Source organism: Kogia breviceps, chromosome 12, assembly GCF_026419965.1.
Source record: "Kogia breviceps isolate mKogBre1 chromosome 12, mKogBre1 haplotype 1, whole genome shotgun sequence".
In the NCBI taxonomy this organism is placed as follows: Eukaryota; Metazoa; Chordata; class Mammalia; order Artiodactyla; family Physeteridae; genus Kogia; species Kogia breviceps.
In genome coordinates this window covers 253,476-270,621 of record NC_081321.1, presented here as the reverse complement: position 1 = coordinate 270,621, position 17,146 = coordinate 253,476, and the positions used below count along the sequence as shown (strand labels likewise).

Below are 17,146 nucleotides of genomic sequence, written 5' to 3'. Positions count from 1 at the left end.
GACACAAGGACAGCCAGTCAGTATCCAGAGAAAGAATCACTGTCCCTCCGGATGTCTGCAGGAAGCAGGGCACACTCATGTGAGACATGCCAGCTACAGCAAAGAGCTCAGACACACTCACTCAGCAAGTAGCAAGCCTTCTTTCTTAGCAACAGAACCCCAACTTGATCAGGGCCAGCAATGGTACAAAACCACACTTCCCAGCCTCCCCTGAAGTTAGCTGTGACCATCTTTTCTAAGTGCTGGCTAATGAGATAAGCAGAGGTGTGTGAGCCTTCCAGAAAGACTCCTTTAAGGGAGTTGTCTTACATTGGAGAGCAACTTTTTGTCTTTCTCTTCATTTCCTCTGTTTTGTGTTTTTCTTGGAAACAGAAATATGATGGCTGGAGCTCCAGCAGCCATGTCTGACCACCAGGTAACCTAAAGGATGGAAATCATGTGCCAGGGCAGTGGAGTTAGGTCAGTTAAACCCTCACCTGTCAACCCATGGAGTGTACCACATGCTGCAGCTAACTGGGCCAGAACTTCTATCCTTGTAGACAGAAGGAGGCAACATCCTGATGACCACAGAAATGGCTACTGGCTGAGCCTCCCACCTCTAGGCCTCTTTACATAATGGAGAAAACCTTCTTTCATGTTTAAGCCATACTTTGCAATTCCCAGCAGTTTTAAAACTAACCCTAACGGATACTCTAACCTTTATTTACTAAGGGAAGCTCTGAAGGAGACAGAACTGTGCACAGCCTTGCATGGAGAACAGGACAGACTCCAACGGGGCCGCTTACACAGAACGGCTTTGGCTCGACTTTCCTAAGTGGTAAGCCCTGCTACTAAAAAACAGCACAGCTTCTCTTGGAGTTAAGAGGAATGAAGGTTCATTCCCAAGCAACTAAATATTCCACGTTACCCATAACTGAACTCTCAGGATAGACCGACCCAGGGAGGTGGCATGATTTGACCTCTTGGGTGATATTCACCTCCAGATTTTCATCACCAATTAAAATTATGCAAACCCCATGACCCTCAACTTCTAACACTTTTAGGCCTGCTCATCTACTACCACCTCCTGCAGAAAAGCCCCGCCAACGCAGAGCCAGCAAACCTCTAACCCTTCCGTCCATTAACTCACCAACTAGCACACACCCTTACTCGGGTTAGGTGCTCAGTCCACGTGGTGTTATGTACCCCAAAATGCAAACGCTTAACAGTCAGAGACAACAAGGGCTAGAGGCAGTTATAGAAGAAGGAAAGTGTCCGCCCCGCAAAGGTGGCTCCCCTGCTGGCCCAACCTCACCCTCTTCTCCTGTTAAAGCTGGAGCAGATGCACTCCTCTGCCCCAAAGCCAACGTCAAGCTGAACTGTCCATCCGTGGAGAGGACCATACCGCCAACACGCTGCAACCAGCAGGGCCAGAACGGACCATGAGAAGGGGGCTTAGGTGGTGGCGGCCCTGGCCCTAGGGCCCATTTTGCACCATACGTGATTTACGATGACTGCCTACCCTTTGGAGAAGGGAGGAGAGGGCAGGATGGTTTTTCCAAGTCAGGTATGAGGTAGGTTAAGGAAATAAATTCCTCCCGGTAGGGACGGAATCCTTCTAGAACAGAAAAACAAACATAAATCAATAAAGGGAGGAAAAACCCTGGAATGAGTATAGAAAAAAAGAAAATTAACTTCAGGTAAGACAGATCTTATAAGGAAAGTTTACAGGAAATGGACTCATTTGACATGAAAATGAAAAAACTCAGGACACCTTCCCTGCCTGCAAGACCCACTAGTATTCCAGTGTCTAGAAGCGTACTTTGTATGCAAAAGAGCATTTACTATTTGTTGACTGATTAACAAAAGGCAGCTGGCAATCCTCTCTGAGCCTCACAGGAAAAGATGAAAAGAAGATACGCACAAAGAGCAGCGGACCGGCTCTAGGTAAGCGGTGCTCACGTCCAGGGCAGAGATGGTCCGGGCAGCTTGCGGCCCCTGCCCTCCCTGTGCAGCACGGTCAGTCCCACCCTTACTCCTACAGAGGCTTATCGGCCCGCCTTCCCTGCCTTTCCACCACGCTGTCTGTCGTGGCTTCATCATTTGCTTCTCACTAGGCAGTGAGCCCACTGTGCGGGGCGGGGGGATGTCTTATTCAGTATGTGTGTCTGCACACTGTGGGCCCCAGAGCCTGGTTCCTAGAACATCATGGATGCAGAACAAATGGATGAGAATGAAGCCAACAAGTATATGCTGTTCACTCCCCATGTGCCTAGCACTGGGGACCAGAGTGAATAAGACAAACACGCCTGTCCTCAAGGAGCCTTCATTCTAGTGGGGGAGACAGCATGCAAGCAAACGCCCACATATTAGAGGGAAACACGCGCTGTGGAGGAAAAACGCAGTGTGGGAGAAGAACAGGAGGTGCTGGCTGGGGAGGGTGGCTGCTGTCACCCAGACTGGTCTGGGATCACCTGCAAGGGAACAGCACACAAGACTGGAGGTGGGACAGTGCCGCCTGGGGACAACAGACTGTGTGGGACCTTGCAGGCCACTGTGAGGACCACTGGCTGCTGACAATACATCTAGGGGTGCAAGGGTGGAAGCAGGAAAACCGGTTTGGTGGTTACTGCAAAAATCCAGGGGATGGATGACTTGGCTAACGCGGTATCACTGTAGGTCGTGGTCAGATTCCGGATCAAAATACAAAAGTGGAGTTCACAGAATTTGCTGATGGACAGAATATGAAGTATGAGAATAAGAGAGAGCCTGAGGAGCTGAAAAGATAAATAAAGAATAAATACATAAACCTCCTTCCCGCTGGGTCCTACTGGCGGCCCACACACAGACCAAGTAACGCCTTGGCCATCTCGCTGCGCAGGAGCGTCACACCTGGCGAAGCGGGTCCCCTGGCAGAGGTCCTCCCCCACGCTCGAGAGCTGACCCTGGATCCAGCCGCTCACCCCACCCCCACTTTGCTTCCTACACTCTTGGCCCCGTGACCCTTCGCTAAGTAGATGGGCACGTGGTCTCACCCGCACAGCATCTGCTCCCTTGTCAATCATGAACAGGTCCGGAACAGCTCAGTGGAGCTCCTGATAAAGAGAAGGTCTATATCCTCAGCACGTTCCCCAACTGCGAGGGTCTCTTCCCCACACTTAGTGCCACTTAAGGAGGCAGTATCACCTCCAACACAGAGGAGGCAGCCCAGACTTGGGGGTGGAGGTGGGAGAACAGAGACAAGAAGGGGAAAACAAGAGAGCAGCCGCTGGAGGGTCTGCACCCCACATCCCCCCTCAGGCTGCGCCTTTCCTCAGCCATTCAACAGCATCTCCCATTCAAGGGAAGGCCTCCATCCCCACCATCACCAAATCACCCATCTAGACCTACTGCTCTCCTCTTCCACCCCACTTTCCAAAGAGCGAAAGGGTACTTGGCATTTCCATGAGATTCACCTTTAAAAATACACTGTTTGGGGTTTCTTTTCCTAGCCAAATCCATACAACCTTGTCCTGAACATTCAGCCTGAGACAGACAATAAGACAAACAGAAAAAAGAATTCAAAATGGGACAAAGGTAGGGAAGTGCTTCTTACTGATTATTTTCTTGGCCAATGACTGTAAGATCATGCTAAGCATGTCAATCGTTTGCTGACTGCTCACAAAGTGGCCAACATACGATGACCCCTGGAAGAAGAGACAGACATGCAGACAAGACAGCATTCCCACCCTCAAGAAGCATACAATCCAATTAAGGAAGAAACTACCGCATGCACGAGAGCAAACAAGCAAATGCTTCCTATATCACGTGGCCAGGCTATTGGAGTATAAGGATGGTTAGGATTTGGGGGAGCAGAGAAGAGACAGAGGAGGCACACACAGGCCAGAGGCGGCACTCAGCAGAGCACACACAGGGGGCTGGGAGCGTGGTGACAACTGCCCTGTGGGCTTTCAAAGCCAGGTACAACAGCTGATGGGGGCTTTGCAGGGAGCAGCCCAGCCTTCGCAGCAGGGTGGCTTGGCCACAGCCAGGAGGGTGGTACCAAGGAGGACGGAACTGCAGGCAGGCAATGTTCAAGAGGCCTGGACAGTCACTTGGGCATAAAATGAAGGGGGAAAAGACTAGAACTATAGCAACGGGAACTGGAATCTAAAAAGGGAAAGTCCTTACAATACTGAGCACCAATTATGGCAGGCGTAGTTTTAGACGTTGGAGATAAGCGATTTCCAAAGACATTTTGAAGAAAGAAATAACAAAGCGGATTGGCTATAGAGGGTATACAAACCAACTGCTGACTTTATTTATTACCTGCATTCTGCTCAAGGGTGGAAAGGCTAATAAATACTTTATATCCCAATCAGGGGCTTAACTTTATCTACAACTTGCCTAGACACAGAATGCTTAAAGGAAGACTCTGTTAGGGATACACACACGTGAGATGAAATGACAGCCACCTTTAGTCCTTCATGGAATTACTTTGCTTCCCTGTGTTTTACATAAATATGGATGAAAAGATCTGAAAAATCCTAACTATCTCCCAAGCAGTAAAGCAAGACCGTTGTTAACACGCAACGGGCCTACATAGCCATTCCTTACCCTGCCACGGCCAAGCACACCTTCCTTCTGCAGAAGCCTGAGGAGGTGACGACAAAGAGCCGGGGCTCGAAGTACCTCTGACCCCCCAGGCACTGAGGGAAGCTTTTCACTCATCTGAGCCCTCTCTCACCCTCTAAGTGCCCCATAAGCCTCAGGGGTCACGACAAACCTGGCACACAGGCTCTGCTGAAGACACGGCCACATGCACTGGGAGCCATGGAAGCTTCTTCTGCCATCTCCCACCCTAACCCACACTTCAAAATGCCACAGACTGAGCATCAGCCTCCCAGGGAAGACGCTCCTGGCTTCAGACAACTGAGCAGCCAGCTGAGAGTCAGGTACTTAGGGGTGTATTTAAGGATGCGGCCCCTCTCTGCTGCATTTATAACACAGGGCAATTCTGAGCCCCTCACAGACTCTTCAGTGCAATGGCAATGACGACCAAGGTGCGCACAGAGACGCCCTTCTATGCGTCCCCAAGGCAAAGGCAGGTTGGTTTCCTAAGCCCAAGCCACAGGACACTGGAAGTGGAGTATATTCAAAGCAGTACACCACGGAGCTGGAATCCCGTGTCCTCACAAGGATGAAGAAGGAGCCAGTCGTTACCCCAAACCCGCCTCTCCTCCTCAGCCCCAGTGTGAGACCCAAGGAGGGCAAAGCTGGAGCAAGGCCAGTCTGCTGTATCACTCTGCCACAGGTCTGCAGCAGCCAGCCCTGCTCCGACAGGCTGTCCTCCTGCACATCCTTCTGATGCGCTCTGACCTTGCACGGTTGAGGCCAAATACGCACAAGCCTAGTCTTCTGGAGATTCACAAAGTAACTGCTAACGAAGGATACTGCTCCAGGTAAGACACCACTGCCCTCAAACGAGGCTTATTCTGTTTGATCATCTGCCCACAGGGCTAATGCGTGCATCTGGGTTTTGTGCACCATCTCTGCACATGGCACACGTCCATGCTCATTACCAACCGTAATGGGGGGCAGGGGAGTCAAAGAGATTAGCTCCACAAGACTCTGACCCTACCTGAGATGAACGTCTTCAAACCAGACTCACACCTCTGCCAGCCGTCACCCACCTCAACACTGTCACAGCCTACACCAGAATCCTACAGACACCCAGGCTGTGTGAGCAGGGAATTGGATCCACAAATAAACTGTCCCTTTAAAGATCCGCAGCAACTTAAAAGCAGCTGGTTTCTGGTATGAACCAGTCCTCAGAAAGCAACTCTCACTTCATCTACAAAGGACAAGGTCCAACAATTTGAGTTTTGTTAAAAAATAAAATAAAATAAAAGCAAAGAATCGCTCCACACAGATAAATTCAAGACTCAGACACAACTGTTGGTTCAAGAACAGGGCTTGAGGGCTTTTCAAAGCAGCCAGAAGGCTGCTGAGTGTGACTATCCTGCTATAAAGATAAACGTGGCTGGTTGAGGTCTGGGTCGAGGGGAAGGGAAACAGTCCTGAACAGAAAGGTCCCGCCTGCAGGGGCACAAAGCAGGCGCAGAGCTCACTGTGGGGCCTCTGCACTGCCCACGCCCAGGGCAGATCCAGCAGAGCTGACCTTGCCCGTACAGGCAGGTGTCTCCTGCCCTGCCCTGCAGTAGCAAGTCCTTGGACAGAGGCAACTGTGTGGCCAGAGGAAATCCAGACTTCTCCCCTTTCCTTTACCTCCCTCCCCATCTTTGTTTAAAAGAGAAGGGGAGGGACTTCCCTACCCTGGTGGTCCAGTGCATAAGACTCTGCGCTCCCAATGCAGGGGGCCTGGGTTCCATCCCTGGACCGGCAACTGGATCCCAAATGCCGCAACCAAGACTCTGCATGCGGCAGCTAAGAATCCCACGTGCTGCAACGAAGATCCCGTGTGCCACAAATAAGACCCAGAGGAGCGAAAATAAATAAATAAATAATTTTTATTTTTATTTTTTTTTAAAAAGAGAAGGGGAATATTTCTGTGCCTAAGAAGTATTGCAACTGCAAGAGTCCTATATCAAAAAACAATGACTGAGGACTTCCCTGGTGTCCTCAGAATCTGCCCTGCCAGTGCAGGGAACACAGGTTCGAGCTCTGGTCCAGGAAGATCCCACATGCTGCGGAGCAACTAAGCCTGTGTGCCACATCTACCGAGCCTGCGCACTAGAGCCCGTGAGCCACAACTACTGAAGCCCGCGCGCCTAGAGCCCATGCTCCGTAACAAGAGAGGCCACCGCAATGAGAAGCCCACGCAACACAACAAAGAGCAGCCCCCCCTCGCCACAACTAGCGAAAGCCCACGTACAGCAACGAAGACCCAACACAGCCAAAAATAAAAAATATAAATAAATAAATTTATTTAAAAAAAAAAAAAAGAATAACTAAGACACTGCTTTGGGAAAGATCTCCAGTATTCTCCTTACTTGCTGCAAGCAATAAATCCTTCCCTCTCCCTCCCTCCACAAAAAAAAAAAAAGAAAAGAAAACAATGGCTGACTTTTTAAAGGATTTCAGTAATACCTGGGACCTCTAAAAGATTCTGAAATTGGCACAAGATGGTTATAATTTCAGTGCTTAAGAGAAGCTCTGAAGTCACATCATTTCCACACAGCGATCAGAGGTAGTTTCTTACCATATAGTTGGGAGGCCTTATTTTTTTTGGTCTCCTGCCTCAAAGAAAGTCCCTACCCCAAACCAAGTACTGTGATGGTAGTAATAATGATACTATCAAAAATATCAGCTGCGGGCTTCCCTGGTGGCGCAGTGGTTGAGAGTCCGCCTGCCGATGCAGGGGACACGAGTTCGTGCCCCGGTCCGGGAAAATCCCACATGCCGCGGAGCGTCTAGGCCCGTGCGCCATGGCCGCTGAGCCTGTGTGTCCGGAGCCTGTGCTCCGCAACAGGAGAGGCCACAACAGTGAGACGCCCATGTATCGCAAAAAAAAAATCAGATTCAACTTATTAATCACATTACCACATGCCAGGCATGTTTAAGAGCCAGCTACCTATCTTTCCTCATTTAATTCTCCTTGTGAGGTAGGTACAATATTTAGACTGATTTTATAGATAAGAAAAAGGAGACACAGAAAAGTTAAGTAACTTGCCCAAAACCACACAGTGAATGATATAGCTGGCACTTAGCCCCAGGAAGTCTGGAACCACTAGTCTAAACAGCCTCTGTACTTACATCTGCTAGATCTTCATCCTGAAACAACCCTGTGAGTCATCATAGGGTTATCTGCAAATTACAGATGGGGGAAAAAAAGAATGAAGAAAGGTCAGATAATTCATCCAGCTAGTAAGCTACAGGGACAGATAGGGTCAGGAATCGGATCCAGGTCTCTGTCCTCCACGTTCTACACTCTTCACTTCTCCACACTCCAGGGTGGCTTGATCAGCCAACTCGGGACCTCTGTACAGATATGGCTGTTCCCAGGACCAGAAGAGGTGACACTAGGTCCCAAGGGCATATAGGCAGGGAAGAATTAAGAACCATCATGCCATGAGGAATCTGCCATCTGCTGCCCACTTCGTGGCTCTTAAACAGGATTTACCCTGCCATGTCCTGCTCAAAAACCTACAGACTTATTATCCCTCATCGTGTCTCCTGTGTAGTTTCAAGTCCCTCTGGCTTGAGTTACCCGATCTCATCTCCCACTTTCCCCAAGAAACCCAGCACTCCCTCTCCTTTGGCGACCCCACTCCACCCCACCCCAGGGCACACCCCTCTCACTCGGACGTGGCTCACGTGGTTCCCAGCACCTGAATCCGCTCGTGTTCATCTCCCTGCCACGTTTCAGAGCCCCTCGCCTCCCCCAGACCTTCCTGAGTGCCTCCGCCCTCTGGGCGCCTTCGCAGTTCCAAACAATTTCATACTTACTCATATCCAAGCAGTATTGTTTGCCATTGTTTCTGTTTCCCAACAGAAAATTCCTTAGGGGAAAAACCACGCAGGATCTCAGGAGGCAAAGACACCAGAAGGCTTCCGAGCACAGGCTTGGGGGTCAGACAGAGATTGGATCCTGACTGCCATGCGCTCAGCCGTCCAATTCCTAGTTGGCACACCTGTAAAATGGAGGTGAAAATAGTACCTACTTCACAGGGTATTTCTAAGAAGTAAATGAGAGAATCCATCTCTATAGCGTTTTCCACAATGCCTGGCAAAAATGCTCAATAAATAATTAATTCAATGATAACATACCGGGCACAGCCCTGCCTAATGTTTGCTGACTGTGCAGCTGGAGCACAACAAACAGCTGCAGTGAAGTGACGGAAGACGACCGAAGCTTGAGGGTACTGGTAAAAACTAGACAAGAGAAGAAAAGCAAGAGGAAGCTCAAGAAAGTAAAATAATAGAGCGGAACAGGGAAAACAGGATCTAAGGACTAAACCAGATCTGAAAACACTTCCTGGGCACTGACCATGTGCAAGCACACCAAGGGGCACAGAGGGCAGATAAGACAAAGGTCCCACGCTCATGGGGCTGAGGATCCAGCGAAGCACTTAAGACAACACACAAAATAACAAAAAACACACCAAAGTACATAACTGCGAAATGAATGGTACAGCCAGGGGTTTCCAGCTTTTTTCAGTTGTAACTCCTTTTTACCATCAACTATTTCTTTTTTGATCATTATGTGATATATGGCATTCTTTATAATACCTTGTTGATTGAAAAAAATGCCTAACAATAAAAAAAAATCTACTATGAATTCAACATTTTCCAATGAATTTGTATTTTGTTAATCACAACAGCATCTACGGGCACTGCAGAAAAAGCAGAACATATACATTCGCGATGTCATTAACTCAAGCTATGATGTTTGACGAATCTACTCAATAGATCCACAAGACTGGCCAATGGGCAGTACACACACACACACACACACACAGACTCTGCCCAAAGCATGGGGAATCACTGGCAGAGAATCCTACTGACAACAGTAGTTCAGAAGCGAGTAGAGACTAAATGACAAAGTTCTAACAGATTCAACTCAAAAAACACGTAGCTAACTTAATTACAACAAACAGTTAACTATTTTAATGAAAGAGACCCTGGAGGACAGGTGGGACGAAGCTGGCCCGAGGGAAGGGGGAACGTGACCCGCATGCGCGTGTGTGCAAACCCGAGCCTGGCGCCTCCTCTGCAGGCACGCTGTGGGGAGGAGGGGACCGTGACCTGGGCACAAACTCAACCCACCGTCCGGAAGGGACACAGCTGCTCAAAAGACGAGTACTGCAGATGCCAGGAGCTCCTGTGTGAAGAGCACGGGCTCCAGAGTCCAAGGATCTGGACGTGGATCCGGGACCCACCCTCACTGGGCCTCGGTCAGTGAAGGCAGGCTTCTGAAGCCCCATCTCCCTGCTATAAAACAGAGACCAACACTATCTGCCTCATAGGGAGATAAGGATTTTGAGGGGAGGCTAAAATAAGTAACCATGGTGAAGTGAGCCCACAGTGTCACGGGGAGCAGATAATGCCGCGGTGCCCACGACCATACAACAGGGAGTGCCAAGGTAAGACTGAGTGCAGGTTCCTCAGACAGATTTGACCACAAAGCAGTTTTAAGTTAAAATTTACAGAAGGAATCAGTAAAGGAGCGCAAGAGGTATGAGGTACGCTTAGATTAGCATGGGACGACAAATAAGAAAACACCTAAGGATCCAAACTATGAATTCAACGCTTTAGATAAATCTTTAAATTATTTTATTAATTTATTATGTATTTTATTAATCACAAATCAAATCAAAAGGTCTCATGGGTAAAGGAACTCTTGTAAAAATGACTAGTTTTTAAAGGTTTATAAAATCCTCCCCCCTTAACAAAAACTTGAGTAAAATTCAATCATCTTATTAAGAATATGTTTTGCTTTTCTCCAGACCCCTTTTTTAACAGTCCATGGAACACAATTCAGGAAGCACTACCTCAGAGTGGGGTGCGGTGCTGAAATAGAGGGCAAGATAAATAGGAACAAGGAAGACACAACAAATAAAATATTATTCTACACTTCTGTGAACACTGATAAATTGTATGGCTTAGAAAGCTGGACTTGGTACCTCTTCTCACCACCCCCAATTTAAGGACCGTGAAAACACCCGCTGTATGCCAGGAATGCTACGGGCATTAGGGGACAGGACTTCTCGGGATAGAAGAGGGGAGGAAAAGGCAGTGAAGGGGTAATTATCAAATTCTGCTTCTGAATTTGGCTTTTTTTTTAATTTGGATTTTTTAAAATGTATGTATGTTATTACTACAGAAATCAGAGGCTTTTTCAGAAGTGAAAACTAAAGCTTAAAAACAAGGAAGACAACGTGCCACTGTAGTGAATGGACACAGTTCTGATTGCAGATGGTCTTTATCTGTCCCCCAAAGGGAGCTCCGACCAGTGTGGCCTGGGGTAGAGAATGGAGACCCCCGTGTGGGCTCCACGCCCACGAACTGCTCCTCAAGGACTCAGAACTAGGCCCAACTCCATCCGACAATGAGCAGGAGAGCCGTCCTCTCCTGGAAGGCAGCTGGAGATGCCATGGAACTGGGGCCCGGTCACAGAGCTGCTCTGCACACCAAGGCCAGTCCCTCAGAGCGGCGTTTCTGTGCAGTCTGGGCCACTGTGCCAGGAGGGCGGGAGAGGCGGCCCAGGGACTTTCCGTCTGCGAATCCTGGAGCCCGAGCAGCCGCGGAAGGCAAACCCAGGGCAGAGAAGAGGACCAAAGGGAAGTCTGATTAATAATTACACTCTTGAGTTTACACAGCACTTCTTTCTTCCCTGATGAGCTTGAAGTGTTTTGAAGACATTACTTCACCAGGGCCTGCAGGTTCTTTATTTAAGACAGTCTCCAGCACACGGGAAAGCTGAATATTGACTCCACTTTAAAAGATTAGGAAGAGCACACATACCCACACCAATCTGCCCGAGGGGAATTGGCAGAGTGACGAGACTCCAAACTCCCGTTCTCCTCGCTGTTCTGGCCAGTAGCATAAGGTTGCTTCTCAAAAATGATTCTGAGAGTTTAGGAAAAACTGAGTATCCCACAGGTCCCAAAATAAGCGTCTAGAATTACACAGAACAGAATAATAGTCCTGCCTCACCCACAGCACAGATCAAGAGCCCAAGTTGCCTTAAATCATGTCTAAGACAAGCCAAAAAATGAATAAAGGAGAGAGGGAAATGGAAGGAAGAAAGAGGAAAGGAAAAAAGCTCATGTGTTGTGCTGAGATCAAAGTAGTTTCCATTTGTATCTCAAGAGAGGGGCACTGGGAGGTTCCATAGGCCTGTCTACTGCAAGCCAACCAGAGCACTATAATCTGTACGATAAATCGCTAGTCATTTTACATTTCTTTCTTGTCTCTCAAAAAAAATACATCTGTTTCTATAAGAATATGCAGTCGTTTAGCATTTATTGTGAGTCTACCAAATACCAGGCATCATGCTGGGTCTGAGTACGGAAGTGAACAAAACGACTCCCACGCTGGATGGAAATGCAGTGGTGACCACAACCATCAGGACAAAAATGTCAACACACAAACAGAAAAACAAGTTCATACTTACATACCGTGAGGAGGTCTGAGGGGGAGAGAAGAGCAGAAGGTAAGAGGAAATTACACAAGGGACCCTTGGCTGGGGTGGTCAGGGAGGCTGCAGGAGCGAAGTGCTGTCTCGCCTGAGGCGGAGGGTAGAGCTGAGGGAAGGCGGGAGCTTCCTGCAGGGGTAGGAGGAGGCACAGGTGCACGGCCATCAGGTGAGAACAGACGTGGGCCTTCCAGGAACTCTGGGTTTAAAGGTCACTGGGAGAGGAAGAAGAGGACAGCAGGGCAGGCGAGGCCACATCATGGAAAGCCAGGCTTGGCATCTTAAGGAAAGTGGATTTAAGGACTTTGCTTCTTCCTGTGTCCCTCATAGCTCTCGGCCCAATGCCTTCCTCATGGCAGACACCAAGAGAACACACGCTTCATTCAAATATAAACCACTGACCATTTAACAAGCAATGCAATGACTTAAAACCTTGGCCCTCAAGAATCTTACAGAAAAAACAAAAAAACAGACCACCCCTCCACCCCAAATGACAAATGTTCTTGAGACAACAAGAAAAATATCCTGAGACAGTATCTAATTAAATGCCAAATGAAATGTTCAAGTCGTATGTCATTCCCTGGAAGGGGGTTAATTTTAGGCCATAGTAATGATGACAGGTTTCCCAGAGAGGGTTAGGACTGCAAGTGGAAACTGAAGTTTGGGGAGAATTTAGCTAAGCCACCTGGGAGGACGCTCCAGGCGCACAGAACAGGGTAAACTCAAGAGCACAAGCAGAAACGAGCAAGGCCTGTTTGAGAGAAATACACACAATGGGACAGCTGGGCCCATCCTGGACACCCGCACAGCAGTCCAGCCCAGAAGCCTCTCCAGGCCGGCTGGCCCAGCCTCAGGGCCTTGCAGGGGACAACAGGAAGGTACCCACCAGTCAGGCCCCAGCCGGTCTCCTGCCTGGCACACTCTGGGTGAGCAGCCTGGAAAGGAGTGTGAGTGAGACTGTCTGCCTCAGGAGGACTCAGACAGGCAGAGGGCTACAGATCTCATTCACTGGGATAAAAAATTAAATGCCAAGAAGGAGGGTGAGAAGAGGAAAAATCCAAGTTGTTGTAGAATTACGCAACTGAAATTCCATGCATAAGCCAGGAAACTCAAAGGTCACAGTTCCCACAGCAACTGTAACCTGAGCCTCCGGCTGTGTAGTCTTTGGCTCTGCTGGGCCCAGGGGGAAGCACCCTACTGTGCTCAGTGCTCCGCCTCCAGACCGCACCGCCAGCCAGTACCTGCCGCTCAGGGCCCCAGGCCCGGCCCCTGGAGCACCAGGCAGTCCTGGGCAGTGCTGCTCTGAGCTCACCTGTGTGGCCACAACAGGCTGCAGTCCCGGATTCTTTTAGGCAGAGCTCCACCCTGACCCCTGCCCACTAACTCAGGTCTTTAATCTTAACTCTTCTTCAGGTTGAGTGACCTTGAGGGGGAAGGGAAGGTGCACAGGGGAGGGGCTGCCACCCCCTCTTCTCTACATCTGTGGCATCCCACACATGCAAAGCCTTACCGACTGGGAAAAAGGGCAGGGACGGGCAGCAAGGGAATGTTGGGCTTCAAAGGACACCATCAAAAAAAGGGAAAAGACAACCCACAGGGACCTCCCTGGTGGTCCAGTGGTAGAGAAGCCACCTTGCAACGCAGGGGACAGGGGTTTAATCCCTGGTCGGGGAGCTAGGATCCCATGTGCTGCGCGGCGGCTGGGCCCACACGTCAACTGGTAAGCTCGCGGGCCGCAAACTACAGAGCCCACACACCCTGGAGCCCTCACGCCATGACTAGAGAGAGAAACCCCGCATACCACAACTAGAGAGAAGCGCGTGCCCCAACAAAGGATCCCCGGGTGCCTCAACGAAGGTCCCGCATGCCGCCACTAAGACCCGACACAGCCAAAAAAAAAAAAAAAGAGAGAGAGAGATAACCCACAGAATGGGAGAAGATTTCTGCATATTATTCACCTGATAAGGGCCTTGTCTCTAGAGAATATGTAACTGAGCATATGTTCCTTCCCCAGAGGGGCGGGGACACAGGCAGGTCACCCAAGGCCCCGCACCCATCCTGAAGCAGCCTGTATTATGATAGTGGAGGATGGGGCCTGAGTCCCCTTCTATCCTCACCCCGCAGTCTGGGGTCACTGTTAAGCTGTGGGTATCTGCCTGTGGGTGGAAGGAAGACCAATAGGCACCTGGTGATCATGGGCCTTTTTAAAAGACAAGGCCCCTAAGGTTCTCCTCCTCCTCACTGTTCAATCATCACAACAGAAAAGACTTACCCCAAAAAAAGTTTATGTTCTGGAAATCTTACCTCCCTTCAGGCAACATCTTAAGTGAGTAGCTGATATTACGGGCTCTGGGCAAAGGATGACTTTCCTGTTACTTTGGCTGCCAAACTGGCCATAGACAAGGAAAGCATGAGGTCATCAAGTGGAGGCCCTGCTCCACACTGAGCAGCTGTCTGCCCTGAGCACGGCCCTCCATGACGTGATAAAACTGCCCGGCATGATGTCACGAGAAGTAAATGGACTAAGGCATGTAAGAGCCATAATGCAGGCCTAACACGCAGGAGCTCAACAAGGGGAGTCACTAGATTGCTGCTATTTCTTCTCACACCCAACCTGATGACCCACTTCACTTATAAGAGCTGGGTCCAAATTAATGATAGCAACAAGAATAGCAGCAATTATTGTAGCTGACATTTAATATGGACTCACTCTGTGATGAAGTCCACACAAGATTTCACTTAATCCTCACGATAACCCTGTGATATAGATATTATCCACATTCTTGGGTCAAGAAACAGGACAGTCATGTACTCAAGGTCATGCAGTTCTAAGTGGTAAAGATGGAAGTAAACCCAGACAATCTGGCTCTGGAGCCCTCACATTTAACCACATCACCGCCGTCTTCAGGTGTCTGTCCCACCAAGAGCAAAGCAGGCAAAGACATTCCAAAAACATCCCAAGGGTGACTTCCGTGACAGAACTTCCAGTCTTGGGTTGACCTAGTGATCACAAAACCATGTGGAGGGTTCTGAGTTCTGCAGAAGAGAAAGGCAGAAGCAATCCAAGATGCCACCATCACGCACTGTCACCCACTGATCACAGGTAGCTCTGTTCAAAGTGGGGACGCGGGCCTATGCTTCATTTCACAAGTACACTTGCTAAAAAGGCATTCTGATACCTCAAGGGTAACAGTGAACAAGCCTGGGAATTTTCAAACTGTCTTACACACTACTTGACTCCCGCTCTATTTCATAAACCCCACAACTGTCCTGCATTTGCACAGACAAGACTTCTCACCTTCTCCACTGTCCTTACCCAGGGCCTCCTCTCCCTCACATGTCTGTTCCTATGCTCCACACACCCTCTAGGCCCCAGCTACATGGTTTATACCCACTTGTTCAGATTACATACAATGAAAAAAATCAACACATTCATTTACCCCAACTTAGAAATGGAAATACCCGATAAAGAAAGGGATACAGAACAAATGAGGCACTGAAAAACCACGTTTGCAAGTAATCCCAAGCACGCCCCCCCAAGGAGACCCCAGCATCCCCACGACTAGTGGGAATGTGACCTTGGACACAGACAGCCTACCTCCTGAGCTGGCTCCCTTCTCGAGGGGACATACTACCCTACTTACTGCTATGCAGGCGGTAGGAAAGGAGCAAATGAGACAGCCAACAGAACACTATTACGTAAGTCAGATGTCTTACTATTTTTTAGACTTGTCTGAACAGCATAGGGAGAGGGTAGACTGCTAAAGTATCTTGCAGGGATCAGGGCAGGAGGTAGCTCAGTTTTTCATTGTGGTAACTTATCTCCATAACCCAGATACACTTCTTGTTATTAAATTCCATGCCTATACTAGAGTAAATAGAGCCGAAAATCTCACTAGATAACACAAGAGAGTTAAGACTACAATGGGAAGTGACACTGCTCCATTTTCCTGACTTATGCTTAAATACAACCTCAGTATACTGTGTCCAACCTCCAGCTATTCCCAGAAGCCTGGCCCCCAATCAGTGTGTTTAAGCGTCATCAGCTTATGGCTGTTTTTACCAGCAACACAGTAAGTAAAATGTTATAAAGAGCCTATATGCCTTAGTCTCTGCTTTCATAAGATTTTAAGTTTCTAAAAGCTAAAACAAAGTCACCAACATAAGGTCGAAGTATTAAAGGTTATGAAACTGGCTACAGACTATTCAACTGCAGAGACTTGTTAAATATAACAGAAACACCTGAAAGCATAGAAATTTGTCATGTAAATCTGGATTTACTCAAGAACTGAGGGCAAATTTGACCTGTCAAAACTAACAACTTTTATACTTTGAAACATACAGAACACTGTCAAGAAAGTGAAAGGACAGCCCACAGAGTGGGATAAAATATTTGCAGATCATATATCGGATAAGGAACTCATTTCCAGAATATATAAAGAACTCTTACAGCTTGATAATTTAAAAAGTAACCCAAATTATTAAATGGGCAAAGGATTTTAATAGATATTTCTCCAAATAAGACATACAAATGGTCAATAAGCACACAAAAAGATGCTCAACATCATTAACCACTATGAAAATGCTAATCAAAACCACAATGAGATACCCCTTCACACCCACCAAGACGGCTAGAACGAAAAGGATAATAGTAAGTGGTAGCGAGGATGTGTAGAAGCCGGAAGCCTCATACCGCGCAGGTGGAAATGTAAGATAGCTCAGCCACTTTGGAAAAGTTCTGCAGCTCCTCAGAATGTTAAACAGAGTTATCACAAGAGCCAGCAATTCCACTCCTAGGCACGCATATACACAAGAGAAATGAAAACACACGTCCACACGGAAACTTGTACACGAATGTTCATCGTGACATTATTCGAGGTAGCAAAAAGCCGAATGTCTATCAACTGGTGAATGGATAAGGAAAATGTAGTAGACCCATAAAATGGAGTATTATTTGGCCATAAAAGGGAATGAAATTCTGATACAGGCTACAACATGGATGAACTCTGAAACATGCTCAGTGAAAAA

General features: G+C 48.3%; 1 protein-coding gene across 33 annotated transcripts in view; it reads right to left on the bottom strand.

The window, feature by feature from the left end:
• The window catches only part of MICAL3 (microtubule associated monooxygenase, calponin and LIM domain containing 3), a 187,304-nt gene that overhangs the window by 139,009 nt on the left and 31,149 nt on the right, over positions 1 to 17,146 (bottom strand). For 29 of the 33 annotated variants that reach the window (XR_009338531.2, XR_010835705.1, XR_010835706.1 and 26 more), the window contains exons 2-3: positions 8,428 to 8,612; positions 7,735 to 7,785 (exon numbers count right to left, since the gene is read on the bottom strand). The exons of 3 other annotated variants lie outside the window; for them this stretch is intronic. The gene's annotated coding sequence lies outside the window, so the exon portion shown is untranslated. Of the gene's footprint in view, positions 1 to 7,734; positions 7,786 to 8,427; positions 8,613 to 12,101; positions 12,334 to 17,146 lie in introns of all 33 variants that reach the window. One more of the 33 variants, XM_067008355.1, reaches the window with a different exon arrangement.